General features: G+C 43.5%; 1 long non-coding RNA gene across 1 annotated transcript; it reads right to left on the bottom strand.

The window, feature by feature from the left end:
* Nucleotides 1–1,251: 1,251 nt before the first annotated feature.
* LOC117545256 lies at nucleotides 1,252–1,730 on the bottom strand. The gene is made up of 2 exons (XR_004568801.1): nucleotides 1,603–1,730; nucleotides 1,252–1,423 (listed from the first exon to the last, which is right to left on the bottom strand). It is a non-coding gene; the product is annotated as an uncharacterized LOC117545256 (long non-coding RNA).
* Nucleotides 1,731–6,000: the final 4,270 nt, after the last annotated feature.

Below are 6,000 nucleotides of genomic sequence, written 5' to 3'. Positions count from 1 at the left end.
ACTTCAGGTACCTGAATGCAGTGTCTAATTTCGATCCATACCCAATGCCTCGAATTGACGATCTGTTGGAAAGGGTTGGCAAAGCTCAGTACATCACCACGTTGGACCTAAGCAAAGGCTACTGGCAGTTAGCATTGGCATCTGAAGCTAAGGAGTTGACAGCCTTTAGGACCCCATTTGGTATGTATCAGTTCAGAGTCATGCCATTTGGTCTGCAAGGGGCGCCGGCAACATTCCAAAGACTGATGGACCATGTATTGAGGGATGTCTCTGACTTCTCTGCTGCATATTTGGATGATGTGGTTATTTTCAGCCAATCCTGGGATGAGCACAGGTTCCATCTACAACAAGTCTTGCAGCGGATCAGAGCAGCTGGTCTGACAATCAACCCAAACAAGTGTGCTATCGCTCAAAGAGAAGTGAAGTACCTGGGCCACATCATCGGATTTGGGAAGATTAAGCCACAGCTGGGGAAAGTCGAGGCCATACAGTCGTTCCCTGTGCCATCTACCAAGAAGAAGATGAGAGGGTTTCTGGGGTTGGTCTGTTGCTACCGTAAGTTTGTTCCTCATTTTGCAGACAGGGCGGTTGTGTTGAATGACTTGACCAAAGCCTCTGCTCCCAACAAACTGAAATGGACCGATGAGTGTGACAAAGCTTTTAGAGACTTGAAAGATGCAGTCTGCGCTAACTCTGTCCTTCACACTCCAGACTTTGACAAGCCCTTCACCCTGCAAACCGACGCTTCTGGAGTGGGCCTAGGGGCAGTGCTGCTACAGGAGGAGGAGGGAGACTGGAGACCTGTTGTTTTCCTGAGTCGCAAGCTGCTGGATAGAGAGACTAGATACTCCACGGTTGAAAAGGAGTGTTTGGCAATGAAGTGGGCCATTGACTCCCTCAGATATTATCTGCTGGGGCGGCACTTCGTTTTGGAAACGGATCACAGAGCTCTACAGTGGTTGCATCGCATGAGAGATGCAAACATGCGCATCGCTGGATGGTACCTGGCACTGCAGCCGTATGACTTCACCGTTCGCTACAGGTCAGGGAAGACCAATATAGTGGCGGACTTTCTGTCCAGAGTGTCACAGGAATGAGACACTGTTCTCCTTCGGGAGAGGGAGGAGGAAATGTAACAAAGGTAACTTCGTTACTATGGACTGACGGTTTGGGGGCCTTGTAATATTGCACATGTGGGTTTGCACTTTATATAACGACTTCCTTTTGCACAGTAAGAATGTCACTCAGCACTTTAGTGAACAGTTTGCACTTTATTAGCATGATTTGCACAGTACAGTTTGACATGGCCTATTTGCACATTTTTATATAATCTATACTATTTATTGATGTAGTAGTTGTTAAATGATTAAACCGTAGTATTTGGAATGTCGTCTGGCAGATGCTGGTCGGTCCTCGGCTCCACCTGAAAAGAGAGGGGAGTTATAGTGAGAGCGCCGAGAGTATTTATAATTGTGTAAGATTGACAGCGGATGAGATTAATCATTGTGTGCAGATGTCCTGTTTTAGCGTGTATATGTCATGACATTAAGTTGCATTCATTGTAGAAGTGAACACTGTGTAAAGGTTAGGCCCATCGCTTACCCATGCTGTTTCGTCCTGTGTCCGCTCCAGTGTGTTTGGCCAAAAGGTCCTCGGGGGGAAACAAACACTGACTAAAGAAGGTTCCGGGACGAACCAAGTGGCGGGATGGGCGTAGGGGTTTCTGTTGTAGTTGGGAATGTATGTCTATTAGGGGTGTAACGGTATCCGTATTCGTCCCGTACCGTCACGGTTCGGACGTCACGGTTCGGCACATGCAGTCACACGGCGAATACGCCTTTTTTTACGAGTGGGAAAAAAGTCTGTCACTCAGGGCAGTATTACACTATATATAATCCAGGGGGCGGTATTGCGCCTAAAAGCCAGCCGCCCGTAAATAACAAATGAAGAACAAGAACAAAACACAACTAAACGAACACAATACATGAAGAAGAAAAGTTAGCTATGGCGAGTTCACACAACACACAGGAGCTAGAATCCACCTGCTTCTTTTAAATCAGGTGTGTGGGAACATTTCGGGTTCCCTGTGGACTACAACAATGATGGGGTGCGAGTTGTGGATCGGACGAGGACGGTGTGTCGGCGTTGTTCGACAGCGGTGCGGTATGCTAGTGGTAACACGTCAAACATGCTCAATCACATCCGAGTCTGACTCAGTCCCCAGCGAGAGGGTTTTCTCGACGGCAGGTGACATATCGCCAACAGATCTGCCCTCACTACTGACAACGTAGACAAACTCATCTTTTTGAAGAAAAACTTGAAAATAGAGTAAAGCTTGAGTACCTTTATTTAGGCATAATGGCCTCACACACTCACAAGTTAATTACACATGTTAGACATTGCTCCTAAAGGTAGATTTTATTTTGTTTTATATTATTGTATTTATTTTATATTTTGACATCAGGAGATGTTATACAGTTCTGTATTGCCTTTTATTGATTGTGATTGAAACACTTTCTTATTATTTATTTTAATATTTTCAAGACATTCTTTTTAGTTGTACAGCTTATTTAACCTTTTTGTTTGACATCAGCCATTATAAATACTATGGCCATCTGAGTGTGTGTGTTACTGTTTGTGTTTTGTTTTTAACTGTGTAATACAGTTAATGATTCCAAATGTTAGAGTTCCTTATTTTCATAACAAAACTTGCACGACTGTTAAAAATAAATAACAGCAAAAAAAATTATGCATTTGGGACTTTTCTTTTCTTTTCCTTGTTGTACCGAAACCGTACCGAACCGTGACCCCCAAACCGAGGTACGAACCGAACCGTGACTTCTGTGAACCGTTACACCCCTAATGTCTATATATTATGGTCAGTTATAATGTGGATTTTGGGGTTAACTTAACAGCTGGCTATAAACCACTGATCATACATGCACAGAATGTTATGGATTATCGTTATACTAATTATGATGACATGTGTATTTATAATGGCTCACCTGTGAATGGTTTCTCCCAATAAGATCCTCTATAAAAGAGCCAGTCTTCAGTCGGAGGAAGGTGGTGAACACCTCCATGCTGGCTGGCTGGCTGTTCTTTATGGTGGTTGTGAAATAAAGACACTATGGTGTGCAACTCTACCTCCTCTCGTGTGTGGTTCTTTCACTGGAAATCCAGCCGCTAAAAGGGTCGCTGTCTCACACGCCGTTAACATGTATTACATATAAAGTTATGAAAGAGATAAGGAGGAGATCAGGCATGTGGAAGTAAGCAACATGAATGTAAAATGTCGAAATCCTCTGTTTAACGCGATATCGGACACAGAAGAACGAGGGGGGGAAGTCCCCTACGTCACTACAGCTCACAGAGAGGAGGGGCGAACAGCCAGCAAGCGGGAAAGACGAAGGCTTGTGAGCTCTCTTTTTCACGGCCACCACCTGGGAGAGGAAGCTGCAGCCGTTCTCTCCTGACTGAACAATCATCTGTTTGTAACATTACCGCGCCATATTTTTAATTAAAGTAACCATTTGAACCTTCTCAGAGACTCCATTTAGTCTCCTTTTAAAGCTTCTCTCCTGGACGCGAGAATAACGAACACAGCATAACAATTGGTGACCCCGACGTGATCTCGTGCCACCGGGAGAGCAGTTGCAGTTTTCAAAGGAGCTTGAGCAATGCTGGCAGACATACACTCGGGCCCAATACAGAAAGGTAAAGAAGTACCTGTTTATTCAAAATCTTCAATAGATTACATAGTGAACAATATGAGTGTGTCTGTCTGGTAAGTTGGACTCCTGAGAAAGACTGCCTAAATTAATGTTAAAACAACCAAATGTATAACAATAAGAATCATATAACACGTGGCGTTGCTTTGTCACAAGCAGGTGAGTTCAAATTACTTCTTTTTCTTACATCTAACCCTGCATGCTATTCGTTTGTCTGTTATTACATGTCGATTTGAGGCCAATCACTTCAATAAGTGTCTCTTGTTACGTTTTAAGTTAACATAAATGGTTTAGACCATTAAACAGTTTGGGACCATACCAGAAATCCAGTTGTGCAGATGGCACCAGCAGAAAGTGGCTTACATATTGCAAGGAACGTCATATGTTGTTTTGTTTTGTATGTCTGGCATTTGGGAAGAGGACTGACACTGGCACATTTATAACTGGAATGTCAGATTGGAGGCACGCACACCAGCGTACAGAGGAGCACAAAAAGAGCATTACACATTCAACCTGTGCTGAAGCATTTTTCTTACGGTGCTCTAAAGCAGACATCGAAAGCATGTTTGCTGGCAGTCAGATGTCTGCTCATAGGGAACAAGTCCGAAAGAGACGTCAGGTTTTGGAGCGTGTGGTAGATGTGGTGAAAGTGCAGGCAGGTGGAGAATGAGGGAGCATATATGCTAGCTGACAACACCGTGGACCACGGTAACTTTTTGGAGCTCACCCTTTTATTAGGAAAGTATGATGTCTGCTTAAAAGAGCATCTGGATGATTGCGTAGAGAAGAGCAAGAAATTGCACCAATCCAGTGGAACAAAAGGTAGAGGGTCTCTCATCACCCTACTCTCCAAATCTACTGTTAACTCCATAATATAAACTGTTGGTAGTATAATCAAAGAAAGTATCTCCAGTGATGTCCAGAAGGCCGGAATATTTTCTGTTCAGCTGGACACAACACAAGACATAACTTCTCAGGATCAGTGTTCAGTAATCTTAAGATATGTCAATGAGACTGTGCAAGAGAGGCTTGTGGCTTTAGTGAAGTGCCATGCATCCACCGGACAATACTTTGTGAACTTGCTCTCAGAGGTCTTAGAGCATCTGAAACTGGACAAGGGCATGTGTATAGGTAATGCAACAGATGGAGCATCCAATATGCAAGGCCGGTACAAAGGATTTTCTGCACTGATGACCTCCCAGTCACCCACTCATGTCCATGTGTGGTGCTATGCTCATGTTCTTAATCTTGTCCTGGCTGAAACCTCCCAAACTGTAATCGAATGTGGAACACTTTGCAACCTAATCAATGACATAGCAGTGTTTATCAGGGAGTCATATCAGAGGGTCAATCTGTGGGAGAAACAAGCCCAAGAAAAGATGCCGTCGACTCATCCTGTAGAGTAGACTCATCTGGTCCTATCTCTATTGTGTTGTCATAGAAAGGGGAGGCAGGGCACTATAGAGTCCCCCCCCCCTAAATTCACTAGAAGTCATCATTTAAGGGGTTATTTTTAAAACTTTTCTTCTATTAGTGCCCGGTCACCGTTCGCTTTGTGAGAGGGTTTGAAGGTCTAATTTCTAATGATTGATAGTTACACATACTTGTGGTATGTATTAGTTTTGTTTACCCCTGGTACGTAAAAAGGATAATAATAGCGTTTTTTTTAAATTATACTGAGTTATTCTTCTTGTCAGGAACCGCTACTATTCGTTTGTTTTATGGATTTGGGCCGGTCTGGGTCTAAATGCCAGGGCTGATTTGCTGTCCCAGTCCAGCTCTGCCCTATACAGTACAATGATTATGTAAACATGTTAACGAGAGCTCTAGTAACGGCGTCTCGTCATTACATGGTGCCAGAATGTTTTTGTTGTTTTTGAAAGGTAATTTCAATAACTACGTTTGACAACAAACCATGCTGACGATACAGATCTTGCTTCCTGCGCAAAAGAGTGACAGTGATGTTCTCAATATCCACCCTCAGTCCTTCAGTACACCCTGGGGCTCATGAACTGTTCGCTGTTCACTGTATGCCTCGCAGCAGGGTTACTGTGCGGAGGGCATAAAGCAGACCCTTCACATGATAGTGAGGGGTAGAGCAAAAAAAGTTGTGTTACACGAATAATGTCAGAAAGATGTGTAACATTTTAAAGTTGGAATGAGGTTTCTGAGTGAAAGTATGAAGGAGCAGTTAGCAGTTGAAGTTGCATGAAGATTGTTGAAGTCTGAAGAATTTCTCCATTGACTTCCATGTTAAAAATGTGATGTA

The sequence above is a fragment of the Gymnodraco acuticeps genome, unplaced genomic scaffold (assembly GCF_902827175.1).
Source record: "Gymnodraco acuticeps unplaced genomic scaffold, fGymAcu1.1, whole genome shotgun sequence".
In the NCBI taxonomy this organism is placed as follows: Eukaryota; Metazoa; Chordata; class Actinopteri; order Perciformes; family Bathydraconidae; genus Gymnodraco; species Gymnodraco acuticeps.
Note: the sequence above shows the minus strand (reverse complement) of the source record. Positions and strands in the feature narration are given on the sequence as shown.